Raw genomic sequence first — 14,442 nt, forward strand, 5'->3', positions numbered from 1 at the left:
AAAAAAACTGCTACCACTGTGACATCTTGTTACACAGAGCCTTCCTTCCGGATGATCTTACTTAGGTGTGTTCCTCCACAGCATCCACCTCCTACAGCGCAGGCGTCTTCACCCGCATGTGCAGCATCCCCTTCGCTCAGCTCCCGCCGTGCGGGCCGCCTCCCAGGCCTCTGGAGATGACAGCACACACAGCCCAGCACCCCCCCCGCAGCTTCCCCCAGGGCGCCTCCAGTGAGACATCTCCCCACGAGGCACCTTCCTCCAGCACAGGAGAGTGGCTTATGGCAAGTTCCAGAGGGCGGCTTTCCATCAAGTTCCACCAGTGTGACACCACCACGACTTCTCCGCCTTGCAGTAAGCCTCACATCACAGCCTGCCCTGGGGACGAGGCCTGGGTCTCAGCCCTGGGCAGGGTGGGACTCTTCCTTGGGGGCTCTACCTCAGCTCTAGAGGATGCAGCTACGCTGTACGTCTGCTATTCTTATATCCTTTAGAGTTCTCTTCACTTTTTATGAGCCTATCCCTCATTACTTCCATTCCCTGTTATGGTGAAAATTGTTCATTTTTTTAAAAATTATGTTTTATATCAGCAAAACGAAAAGACAACCTACTGAGTGGGAAAAAATATTTGTAAGTAATATGACTGATAAGGGATTAATACCCCAAATATATAAACAGCTCATACAACTCAACATCAAAAGAACAAACAACCCAATTTTAAATGTTCATATTAGGGCTTCCCTGGTAGCGCAGTGGTTAAGAGTCCGCCTGCCGATGCAGGGGACGCGGGTTCGTGCCCCGGTCCGGGAAGATCCCACATGCCACGGAGTGGCTGGGCCCCTGAGCCATGGCCGCTGAGCCATGGCCGCTGAGCCTGCGCGTCCGGAGCCTGTGCTCCGCAACGGGAGAGGCCACAACAGTGAGAGGCCCGCGTACCGCAAAAACATAAAATGTTCATATTAAACTTTTTCTTTCAATTTACTCTTTGTTTTTTTTTTTCTCCTGCTTTGATCCAGACTGATACAGATTTGGAATTAATGTGTGTAGTGTAAGGGTCGCATTTCTTTCCCCCTCCCTACATGAGTATCTAACTAAACACATTTATTGAAAAGACTGTTCTTTCTCTGCCATCCTGCAGCGCCTCCTGTGCAATAAACCAGGTGTCCAGATACGAATGGATCTGTGTCTGGACTATTTTGCTTGGTTGGTCAACTTGTCTAGCCTTTTACTAAAACCATATTATTTTAATGACTATAGCTTTACAGTAAGTCTTGCTACCCAGTATAGTAAGTCTGCTCAGTTTGTTGTTCTTCAAAATGATTTTGGCCATCCCTGCTGTCTGCACTCCTATGTCAACATCAGTTTGTCAAGTCCATCAAGAAAACATCTGCTGGCATTCTGATTAGTACTATACTGAAGGCATAGTTGAATTTGGGAAGAATCAGCATCTCACAACACTGATTCTTCTAATCCATTAACATGGTATATCCATCTATTGATTTAGACCTTTAACTTCTCTCAGTGTTTATTTTTTCCCTGTATAGATGCCTTACATTTCTTTACATTTATTCTGAAAAATCTGACTGTGTATGTTACTACAAATGATATTTTTATTTCACTTTCTATTTGTTGTTGATACACAAAATTGCAATTGTGTCCAGAGTTACTTTGAATCTTGCAACCTTATTTATTAATTACAATAAGTTACAAGGAGATTTTTTTTCTACATACACAATCATGTCATCTACAAAAACAGTTCTATTCATTCCTTTCTGATCCTTGTACCTTTTATTTTTCTTGTCATATTGAACTAGGTAGGGTCTCTAAATAAAATAATAAAGTAGTGGTAATGGTGAAGATAACTTATTTCTATTCCCAGTCTCAGGTGGAAAACTTTCAAAACTTCACCATTAAACATAATGTCTGCTATAGGATTTTTCTAAGTAATCTCTATCAAATTAAGGAATTTACCTTTTACTCATAATGTCTTAAGGGATTTCATTTTGAACAGATGCTGAATTTTACCAAAGGCAATTTTTACATCGATTGACATTATCACATTATTTTTCTGCTTTACCCTATTAACTCAGTGATTTCTACTTATTGATTTTTCAAATAGTAAACCTATCTTTGTAATAAGTCTGATGCTCTGATTTAAATCTTTTGAAATCTGTCAACACTTGCTTTATAGATCAGCAATTTTTATAAATGTTCCATGTGTATATAAAAATCATGTATAATAGTTATTGGGTGCAGTGTCCTATTTATTTCATATTTCATTTTATTCTGTATTTCATTTTCAATATTTGTTATTTTCAATCTCCTAGGTCTCTCCTACTGTATCTAATCTACTGACAAACCCACTGTGACCTCAATTAGGTCAAGATTGTTAGGTGTGTTATTGAGATCATCAAGTGATTCTTTGTTTATTCAATCAGTTAGTTAAGTGTATTAAGACTTCCCACTATGATTGTGGATGTGTCTATTCTTTGTTAGTTTTGCCAATTTTTCCTTTGTGTATTTTGAGGCCATGTTTTTAGGCACGTACAGATGTAGAACTATTGAATTGAGTATTTTATCTCTAATAATGCTTTTCTGCCCTAAATTCCACTTTATTAACATAGGTACACCAGTTTTCTTTCGGTTAGTGTTTGAGTGATATGTCTTTTTCTACCATTTTACTTTCCTTCCACTTTTATGCATCCTTGCAAGCAGTACAGAGTTGTGATCCACCTTTTTTTTTTAATTTAATCTCTCAATCTTTGTCTTTTAATTGAAATTTTTAGTTCATTTTTATTTATCAATAATATAATTACTGTTCTCGCTTCGGCGGCACATATACTAAAATTGGAACGATACAGAGAAGATTAGCATGGCTCCTGCGCAAGGATGACACGCAAGTTCGTGAAGCGTTCCATATTTTAAAAAGTAAATAAATAATAATGTAATTACTGATATCCTGAATGTAAATCTATCATCTTACCATTTGCTTCCTATTATTCCCACAAACTCTATGTTCCTTTTCTGTCTTCTTTTGGATTAATCAAGTTTCCTTGGGCTACTACTACTAACTACTACTCCTCCTCTTCTTTCTCCTCCTCCTCTATATTTCCTCTCCATTAGCTAGTAGGTATATATTATTTTACTGTTCTTTTAATGAATATCCTAGAGATTACAATATGCATCCTTGACTTATCAAAGTCTCAAGCAGATTAATAATTTTACTACTTCCTGGACAATGCAAAGACCACAGGATACTAACCCTATTTACAACCCCACAACTCGTATGCTATTATTAAAATTTTTAATTCCATACATATTTTAAACCACACAAGACATTATTATTGTTGTTTCATATATCAACATTCATTTGCATTTACCCTCTCTTTGGTCTTCACCTTTTCCTACATCTTAAAGCTGCCAGCCAGGATCATTTCCCTTCTGCCCAAAGAAGAATCTTTATTATTACTCCCCTTTAGTGCAGGTCTGGTGTGTATTAATTTTTTCCATTTTGTTGATCTAAAAGGATGATATTTTTGCCTTCCCTTTTGCAGGATGTTTTGCTGGGTATAGAATTCTAGTCTGGCAGTTTACCTTCCTGAAAATACTGTTTACATTTTGAAAATACTATACTGCTTACATTTTGAAAATACTGTTCCATTGTCTTCTGACTTCTGTTGCTTGTGTTGAGAAATCAGCTGTCAGCCTTACTGCTCTTTTGAATGTAATACGTAATTTTTCTCTAGGTATTTAAGATTCTCTCATTATCTTTGGTTTTCAGCAATCTTACGTTTCAGTGAAATTTTATTTGAATTTATCTGGTGCCGGGTCTACAGTATTTCTTGATTTGAGAGGCTTGTCTGTTATAGAGAATTCTCAGCCATTATCTCTACAAATATTGCTTCTGTACTATTCCTCCTTCCTTTCCTACTCAGATTTCAATTACACATTGTTAAATATTTTCACTGAATCCCATGTCTCTTAGAATCTTTTATGTATTTCCCATCATTTTTCTCTCCATATTTTATCATTCTGAATATTTATTTTCAATTTATTACTACTACAAATCTACTGTTAAACCCAACTATTGAGATCTTAATCTCAATTCAGTTATAGACCTTCAATTCTAGAATATACGTTTTGTTCTTTTTTTTTTTAAGTTCTAGTTCCCCGATTCTTAATCTTATCTTTTATTTCTTTAAACATATTATATACTATGTCATGGTATTTAATTACTCTATTATCTGGATCGCTGACAATCCATTGGCATAGTCTGCTGTTCCTCTTGATTTTCTGTCAAATTGTCCTAAATTCTCATCTGGTGGGTAAGTACCAGACACTGTAAATAAATCTAGAGATCATTTGAGGCTCTGGGTGATGTTATCTTCTTCCAGAAAAAATTCACATTTGGTGCTGTCAAGATCACCTTGATCTAATCAAGGACCGAGGAGATTTGAAATTCAACTTCAGTACTTCTCAGGGATCACTGTTCCCAGGATACAGGCCTTTGGGACTCAAAGCCTAAGGAGTTTTCCAGGGCCCTTTCCTCCCTGACTTATATATACCTAACTCCAATTTTTGTCCCCCGCTCTCCAGTTCCTTAAATCTATCAAAATCTCCTCAGCTTTCCAACTTCTCATTTGCTTGCTTCTTCTTGAATCAGCAGATCGATCCTCCAGGGCAAAAGTGGATGCAAATCTGGTCTTGCATCTATGAGCTTCCTTACTTCCCCAGATCTCAAGCCCACAAATCTTCACTGTTTTGTTACCTCTATTACCTTCACACAAATTTTGTTTTAAATTTTGTCCAGCTTTTCTACTTGCAGGAAAGAGGGCCCAACCACTCTGTCTACCATTAGCAAAAAATCTCCCCACTCCCATATTTTCTATCTTTGTGGGTTGATATTTTGTGATTCTTTTCTGTCATTTTACCAAAATTTTGGAAGGCAGATAAATACATCTTCGATGAGTAACTGCTCAACCTGTTACTCACCACAGCTTAACCAGAAATCTCCAGTCATTCATTTTACTGATAGATCTTTTATATATTAAGGGATATTAAACCTCTGTCAAATATGTGACAAATACTTCTCCTAGTTTCCCATTTACATTTTAATTTTACGGTATTTTTAGCACATAGAAATGGTGAGTTTATATGTAGTCCAGTTTATCCATCTTCTCCTTTCTAATTCTGATGTCATGATAAGAACACTGAACAATATGTAAATACGGACTCATATTTTCTTCTAGTGTATTATCATTTCCACTTTTTACATTTATTAGACTTATTTTGGTATAAGGTATGAGACAGACTTAACTTATTTTTTTAATTGGTAAGCCAACTGTCCCAAATTCATTTAAGTAATTAACCCTCTATTTCCTCCTCTAAATAGTGTATAAATCTCTTATAAATCAAAAACTACTTTCTTGATATTTGTATAATTTTACTTTGCTATCTGGCACTGCTGACCCTTTTGTTCATTCTCCTTGCTACTCCAACTTCCCTTGGTTTCTGTAACCCCTCAGCTCTATTCCTCTTCAACTAGTCCTTCTGAGTCTCCTTTACAAGCTTAATTTTCTTCCCATTTCCCTTATTCAGTCTCATGCTCCAGAGAAGATGACGGAAACCGTTCATTACTAGAACCTTTCTCTTCTCTCATTCTCCCTACTCTCCTTGTTCACCTATACTGTCAGTTTCTTCCAGCTCTCTCTTGACTTCCCAGATCTATATCCAGCTACCTTCTAAGATCTCTTCCTACATGTTCCACATGCACTCTCTAAGACACACTATACAAATATAATTTCAGTGCCTCCTCAAACCTACTTTTCTTTCTGTATTTCATTATCTACATACCACCATCATCCAAGCCAGAATCTCAGTAGTTCCTCCTCTCCTTTGCCATCACATCTTAGAGGTCATGATATACCCTACTGATTCTAGGTCTCTGGTCAGATCCTTCTCTACTGCCGCTGCACTAAAATAGGTCTTAATTATCTCTGGTATGGATTCCTCCCCAATTCCCAACTTCCCTCCAAACCATTCTCTAAACTGCCCACAGAGTGACTGTGTAAAATGAAAATCTGATCATTCTACTTTTCTGATTAAAATCTTTCAAGTGATCCTGACTACTTGTAAGGTAAAAATGTAAACCCACATGGCATACAAGGCTTTCTGCGAGCTGGTTGTTGCCTACCTCACTAACCTTAATTCATCTCTCTCTCTCCTTAAACCCTGACCCAGCCATACCTAATTACTCAAGCAAGCCAAACTACTGCCTTCTTCCAATCCTTTGCTCATGTGGTTCCTTCAGCCTGGAAAGTTTTCTTGCTGATTCTTTGTCCAGCAAACTCATAATCATCTTCAAAATACAGTCTTAGTGTCATACTTTATAAAACATCCACCACTTATATGCCTCAAATTTATCTTGTACACACATACCTCACAATTCCATTTTATCCCTTATCACACCACTTTGCAATTATTTTTTATGTGTCTTCCCCATATGACTGTGACACCCTTTTATTCATCTCTGAATGGCCAGGCTTACCTCAGGGCTTGGGCACACAGTAGGCACTCAAAATGCTCACTGAATAAGAAGATTAACAGACATGATGCTTACTTAACAAACTGGTTTATAAAAATTATCAAAAATATATTTCTTAATGGAAAACTATGAAGAGTGACATTTGACTCAAATTGTAATCTCATTAGGTAACAAATGTATCTCTGAAGTTTTACAAATAGCTTAGAAGCACTCTAAGTAATACTAATGAGGCTCTGTATTATAAATTTAACCCGTGTAAAAATCACTTGTTCAAGGGCTCCTGTTAGTTAAGGAGTTAAGTCATCTCATTCAAAAAACATAAGATAGATAGATATAGTTCTACACCAAAAAAAGAAGCTAAAAGTCTACATAACTACAGCAAAAATTTTTCTAGTCTTTGCATACAAATGGTACAAGACACTTTGTTTTTGAACTTTTGTAAAAACCTTCACATCTATTTCCTAACTATGGTACAACTACAGCCCCAGGCAGGACAGCTGCATATCTTTCTTTATTTGGGCAATTGCTTCCTCATTACAAAGAGAATAAAAGAGCCACAACAAACATTCAAAAGAAAAGTGGCTCCATGTAAATGGAGAGTAGATAAAGGCATTTTCCAATAAGTTAGATGATTAAGAATGTTTTGATTTCTCAGATTATCAAAAAGGATTTGATATGAAACTTTTAATAAATTTGTAAAATGTACTTTTAAGCACAAAGAAATCTTAGTTCAAATTTTAAAATCAAATATATACAGTGAAAAGTGACAGAAATATCCCATTAACCTGTTTTCAAAGCACTCACAGACCTGTCAGGAGACGAGAAGACCTTGTTAAAAAACAGACCACAGGTACTACCCTCCAGTTCAGAGTGACATGGATACAAACTGATAGGAAGCCATGACTACTGAAACTTCCAGATCTCAAGAAGGAGCATTTCAATCAGCCATGTTAACATCTTCCAGTCATTAAAAAACTAGAAAACGAAGACTACAGCATACGGTACCCCCATAACCTTATAAACGGCACTGATTTCCCCGCCTACCACACTAGACTGTGAATTCATGTCTTCTGTGTGTTCTGCAATATGTGTTTACACAAGACTGTATAATAATAAAGCAAACACTTGTGGAACGCCCCCCCCAACCTACAAGGGGGAAGTTTTTAACACCCCAAAACTGCTTTTCACAACCCCTCCTCTCTCCCACAGGTAAGCACTATCCTGACTTTTGTACCAATTATTTCCTTGCTTTTCTTTAGAGTTTTCACAACCTGTGGCAATTTTCTTTAAACAGCAGCTTTACTGAGATGTAATTCACATGCCATAAGGAGTACTTTTAGGATATTCACAGAGTTGTGCGACCATCACTGCGGCAGTTTTTATCTCCATCGATGTGGTTAAGTTGGAATTTCCCAGGATCCCCTTCCCTGAGTCTGCCCAAGATTTAAAAGGTGGAACAGAACAGCCTCCACTCTCTGAATGCCTGCACGGTTAGAGGTGGTGACAGATAGAAACTGAGGTGCCAGAGAGTTCCAGCTCATCCACATGTTTCCTCTTTGGACACTAGCTTTAGTTCCCCTAACACTAGAAGCTGGGCAGCAAACACACGAAAGGATAGCCTGTCCTCCCAGAAGTCTCCCAGACCCCGGCAGGCTGCCTGGGCCACCCACCCCAGTGTTTCAGGAGGTGGTTCATGACCCTTCTCTGACCTTCTAATTCCTCCTCTGCGCTCTATGTTTTCACCTTCTCCCAGGATTATGTACAGACTTACTTCTGTAATAAATAAATCCCTTATTCCATAATACTCCCAGTGGTTCTGCTTCCCTGACTGAATCCTGATACACACCAGCTACTTGTTTCTCTAAACAATAGCTCAGCATTGACTCTTTTCGACCTTCGTAAACACAGAATCAAACACTGTATTTTGTGAGATTCCTCCATGCTGCTGCACACAGCTGTTCCTTGCTCACTTCTCACTGCACTTTAATAAACTATTTTATACCATATACCATTTCAATGAACTTTTTACTGAAATGTAACATACAAAAAGAGCACATGTCATAAGTGTACCTGTGTCTCTGTACATGTATCACACCCAAAATTAGAACCTTCCCAGCACCCCAGAAGCTCCACTAATACACTCTCCCTACTCCCCAAAGGTAACTACTCCTGACTACAGCCATAAACTATTTTTCCTGGCTTTGAACTGTTCTGAACTTGTAACCAGAATCATATAATAAATAAAGTTGAGTCTGGTTTCTTTCATGCCATACTCTGCTTGTGAGAGTTCTTCGTTTCTTGAATATACCATCAGTTCATTCATTTTCATGGCTGTTGAGGTTACAGTATATGAATATATCACAATTAATTTTTCCATTCTGTTGTTGTGAGCATTCGGGCAGTTCTAGTTTTGAGGAATTTGGAATCACACTCCTGAGGACATTCTTGCACATGTCTTTGGAACGTATACTTCTGTTGGGAACACATACTTCTGCTGGGAACATACATCAGGAGAGGAACTGCTGAGACACACAGTGCAGACAATTCTAGATAATTCTAGATTTCCAGCACTGATGTAGATGACCGTCAGCAGTGCGTGAAAGCCCCCACTGCTCTGTTCCCTGCCAGCACCTGACACTGTCTTTTTGAATGCAGTCATCTGGGTGTGTGATGGCATCTCACTGTGGTTTATTCTACGTCTGTCTGATGACTGATGAGGTGAAGCACCTTTTCCCATGTTTCCTGACCGTCTGTGAAGTGCCTGTTCAAGTCCCTTGCCCATTTTCCAATTGGGCTTGTCTGTCTCTTTCTTACTAACTTGCAGGATTTCTCAAAATATTCTGATTATATTACATTCTGTTGGCCAATCCCACACTTTGACTTGACTTTTCATTCACATAATACCATCTTTTGAAAAACAGAAGTTATTTTAATGTAATCCAACATATCAACCTTTTACTTTATATAAAGTTAGTGCTTTTGGTGTCTTATTTAACATTTATATACTACCAAACATGGGCAAGTGAACAAATGTTTTATAAATATTATGTTACGTGTTGCCCCTGTTAACTCATGGAATCCTCCAAACCATCCTACAAAAATAAAGAATGATTCTCCCGGAGACACAGGGTGCTGGCAATGGACTGAACAGCAGAAGGGAGGCTGCCGGATCCAGCAAACAGACTCTTACCAGCTTAGTGCTGCCCACTCAGCTGTGCACACTCATGTGGGAGTACAGCTCCCACCAAGAGAGCTCTTACCACCACACCTCATCCTTACCCACATACACGGAACATGCACAGACATACATATATACAACATGCACATAACATTTCTCACGTGCCTAGGACACTCCCAGCCCACATTTCAAAAATTAAAAAAGTCAACCTGGGGGGATCTTCAAGATGACCGAGGAGTACGACATGGAGATCACCTTCCTCCCTACAAATACATCAAAAATACAACTACATGTGGAGCAACTCCTACAGAACACCTACTGAACACTGGCAGAATACGTCAGACTTCCCAAAAGGCAAGAAAATTCCCACATACCTGGGTAGGGCAAAAGAAAAAAAGAGACAAAAGAAAAGGGACGGGACCTGCACCTCTGGGAAGGAGCTGTGAAGGAGGAAAAGTTTCCACACACTAGGAAGCCCCTTCACTGATGGAGACGGGGAGTGGGCAGGGAGGAAGCTTCAGAGCCATGTAGGAGAGCGCAGCAGTAGGGGTGCAGTGGGCAAAGCACAGAGATTCCCAAACAGAGGATCGGTGCCGACCAGCACTCACCAACCCAAGAGGCTTGTCTACTCACCTGCTGGGGCGGGTGAGGGCTGGGAGCTGAGGCTCGGGCTTCGGAGGTCAGATTTCGGGGAGAGGACTGGGGTTGGCTGCGTGAACACAGCCTGAAGCGGGCTAGTGCGCCACAGCTAGCCGGGAGGGAGAATGGGAAAAAGTCTGGAACTGCCTAAGAGGCAAGAGACCATTGTTTCGGGGTGCAAGAGGAGAGGGGATTCAGAGCACCGCCTAAATGAGCTCCAGAGACGGGCGCAAGCCGCGGCTATCAGAGCTGACACCAGAGACGGGCATGAAACACTAAGGCTGCTGCTGCCGCCACCAAGAAGGCTGTGTGGGGCTTCCCTGGTGGCGCAGTGGTTGAGAGTCCGCCTGCCGATGCACGGGACACAGGTTTCATGCCCGGTCCGGGAAGATCCCACATGCCGCGGAGCGGATGGGCCCATGAGCCATGGCCGTTGAGCCTGCGCGTCCGGAGCCTGTGCTCCGCAACGGGAGAGGCCACAACAGTGAGAGGCCCGCATACTGCAAAAATATAAATAAAGAAAGAAAGAAGGCTGTGTGCAATCACAGGTCACTAGCCACACCTCCCCTCCCGGGAGCCTGTGCGGCCCGCCACTGCCAGGGTCCCGAGATCCAGGGACAACTTCCTGGGGGGAACGCACGACGCACCTCAGGCTGGTACAACATCATGCTGGCCTCTGCCACCGCAGGCTTGCCCCACATTCCAATTATAACTACCGTACCCCTTCCTCCCCCCAACCTGAACGAGCCAGAGCCCCCTAATCAGCCTCTGCTTTAACCCCATCCTGTCTGGATGGGAATAGATGCCAGAGGGTGACCTACATGCAGAAGAGGGGCCAAACCCAAAGCTGAACGCCAGGAGCTGTGCTAACAAAGAAGAGAAGGGGAATCTCTCCCAGCAGCCTCAGGAGAAGCAGAGTAAATCTCCACAATCAACTTGATGTACCTGCATCTGTGGAATACCTGAAAAGACAACGAATCATCCCAAAATTGAGGTGGTGGACTTTGGGAGCAACTGTAGACTTGGGGTTTGCTGTCTGCGACTGACTTATTTCTGATTTTTATGTTTATCTTAGTGTAGTTTTTAGCGCTTATTACCATTGCTGGATTTGTTTATTGGTTTGGTTGCTCTCTTCTCTTTTTTTATTATTATTACTTTTTTATTTCTTATTTATTTTTTCATTTTAATAACTTTTTAATTTTTTTTTTCTTTCTTTTTTTCTCCCTTTTCTTCAGGCTGACAGGACCTTGGTGCTCTTGCCTGGTGTCAGGCCTGAGCCTCTGAGGTGGGAGAAGCCAAACTCAGGACACTGGGCCACCAGAGACCGCCTGGCCCCAAGTAATATCAATCGGCGAGAGCTCTCGCAAAGATCTCCATCTCAACACTGAGACCCAGCTCCACCCAACGGCCAGCAAGCTCCAGTGCTAGATGCCGCATGCCAAACAACTAGCAAGACAGGAACACAACCCCACCCATTAGCAGAGAGGTTGCCTAAAATCATACTAGGTTCACAGACACCCCAAAACACACCACTGGACGCAGCCCTGCCCACCAGAAAGACAAGATCCAGCCCCACCCACCAGAACACAGGCACCAGTCCCCTCTACCAGGAAGCCTATACAAGCCACTGAACCAACCTTACCCACTGGGAGCAGACACCAAAAACGACGGGAATTACGAACCTGCAGCCTGCGAAAAGGAGACCCCAAACACAGTAAGTTAAGCAAGATGAGAAGACAGAGAAATATGCAGCAGATGAAGGAGCAGGTAAAAACCCACCGGACCAAACAAATGAAGAGGAAATAGGCAGTCTACCTGAAAAAGAATTCAGAGTAATGATAGCAAAGATGATCCAAAATCCTGGAAATAGAATAGACAGAGTGCAAGAAACATTTAACAAGGACCTAGAAGAACTAAAGATGAAACAAGCCACGATGAACAACACAATAAATGAAATGAAAAATACTCTAGATGGGATCAATAGCAGAATAGCTGAGGCAGAAGAACGGATAAGTAACCTGGAAGATAAAATAGTGGAAATAACTACTGCAGAGCAGAATAAAGAAAAAAGAATGAAAAGAATTGACGACAGTCTCAGAGACCTCTGTGACAACATTAAACACACCAACATTTGAATTATAGGGGTCCCAAAAAAAGAAGAGAAAAAGAAAGGGTCTGAGAAAACATTTGCAGAGATTATACTTGAAAACTTCCCTAACATGGGAAAGGAAATAGTCAATCAAGTCCAGGAAGCACAGAGTCCCATACAGGATAAATCCAAGGAGAAACACGTCAAGACACATATTAATCAAACTATGAAAAATTAAATACAAAGAAAAAATATTAAAAACAACAAGGGAAAAGCAACAAATAACATACAAGGGAATCCCCATAAGGTTAACAGCTGATCTTTCAGAAGAAATTCTGCAAGCCAGAAGGGACTGGCAGGACATATTTTAAATGATGAAAGGGAAAAACCTACAACCAAGATTACTCTACCCAGCAAGGATCTCATTCAGATTCGACAGAGAAATTAAAGCCTTAACAGACAAGCAAAAGTTAGGAGAATTCAGCACCACCAAACCAGCTTTGGAACAAATGCTAAAGGGACTTCTCTAGGCAGGAAACACAAGAGAAGGAAAAGACCTACAAAATCAAACCCAAAACAATTAAGAAAATGTTAATAGGAACATACATATCGATAATTACCTTAAATGTAAATGGATTAAATGCTCCAACCAAAAGACATAGACTGGCTGAATGGATACAAAAACAATACCCGTATATATGCTGTCTACAAGAGACCCACTTCAGAGCTGGGGACACATACAGACTGCAAGTGAGGGGATGGAAAAAGATATTCCATGCAAATGGAAACCAAAAGAAAACTGAAGTAGCAATTCTCATATCAGACAAAATAGATGTTAAAATAAAGACTATTACAAGAGACAAAGAAGGATACTACATAATGATCAAAGGATCAATCCAAAAAGAAGATATAACAACTGTAAATATTTATGCACCCAACACAGGAGCACATCAATACATAAGGCAAATGCTAACAACCATAAAACGGGAAATCGACAGTAACACGATCATAGTAGGGGACTTTAACACCCCACTTTCACCAATGGACAGATCATCCAAAATGAAAATAAATAAGGAAACACAAGCTTTAAATGATACATTAAACAAAATGGACTTAATTGATATTTATAGGACATTCCATCCAAAAACAACAGAATACACTTTCTTCTCAACTGTTCATGGAACATATTCCAGGATAGATCATATCTTGGGTCACAAATCAAGCCTTGGTAAATGTAAGAAATCTGAAATCGTATCAAGTATCTTTTCCAACCACAACACTATGAGGCTAGCTATCAATTACAGGAAAAAATCCGTAAAAAATACAAACACAGGGGCTTCCCTGGTCGCGCAGTGGTTGAGAGTCCACCTGCCGATGCAGGGGACACAGGTTCGTGCCCTGGTCCGGGAGGATCCCACATGCTGCGGAGCGGCTGGGCCCGTGTGCCATGACCGCTGAGCCTGAGCGTCCGGAGCCTGTGCTCCGCAACGGGAGAGGCCACAACAGTGAGAAGCCCGCGTACCGCAAAAAAAAAAAAAAAAAAAAAAAAATACAAACACATGGAGGCTAAACAATACACTACTAAATAACCAAGAGATCACTGAAGAAATCAAAGAGGAAATCAAAAAGTACCTAGAAACAAATTACAATGAAAACACAACAACCCAAAACCTGTGGGATGCAGCAAAAGCAGTTCTAAGAGGGAAGTTTATAGGATACAATCCCACCTCAAGAAACAAGAAACATCTCAAATAAACAACCTAACCTTACACCTAAAGCAATTAGAGAAAGAACAAAAAAACCCCAAAGTTAGCAAAAGGAAAGAAAACATAAAGATCAGATCAGAAATGAAGGAAACAATAGCAAAGATCAATAAAACTAAAAGCTGGTTCTTTGAGAAGATAAAACAAAATTGATAAACCATTAGCCAGACTCATCAAGAAAAAAAGGGAGAAGACTCGAATAGAATTAGAAATGAAAAAGGAGAAGTAA

General features: G+C 40.3%; 1 protein-coding gene and 1 non-coding gene across 2 annotated transcripts in view; one reads left to right on the top strand and one right to left on the bottom strand.

The window, feature by feature from the left end:
- The window catches only part of LOC111187206 (calmodulin-binding transcription activator 1), a 104,578-nt gene that overhangs the window by 30,873 nt on the left and 59,263 nt on the right, over positions 1-14,442 (bottom strand).
- On the top strand, positions 2,818-2,924 carry LOC115803911 (U6 spliceosomal RNA). Its single transcript, XR_004024710.1, has one exon. It is a non-coding gene; the product is annotated as a U6 spliceosomal RNA (small nuclear RNA).

This window comes from Delphinapterus leucas, chromosome 1 (genome assembly GCF_059928025.1).
Source record: "Delphinapterus leucas isolate spDelLeu-1000000601 "Yukka" chromosome 1, BTC_Dleu_Yukka2, whole genome shotgun sequence".
In the NCBI taxonomy this organism is placed as follows: Eukaryota; Metazoa; Chordata; class Mammalia; order Artiodactyla; family Monodontidae; genus Delphinapterus; species Delphinapterus leucas.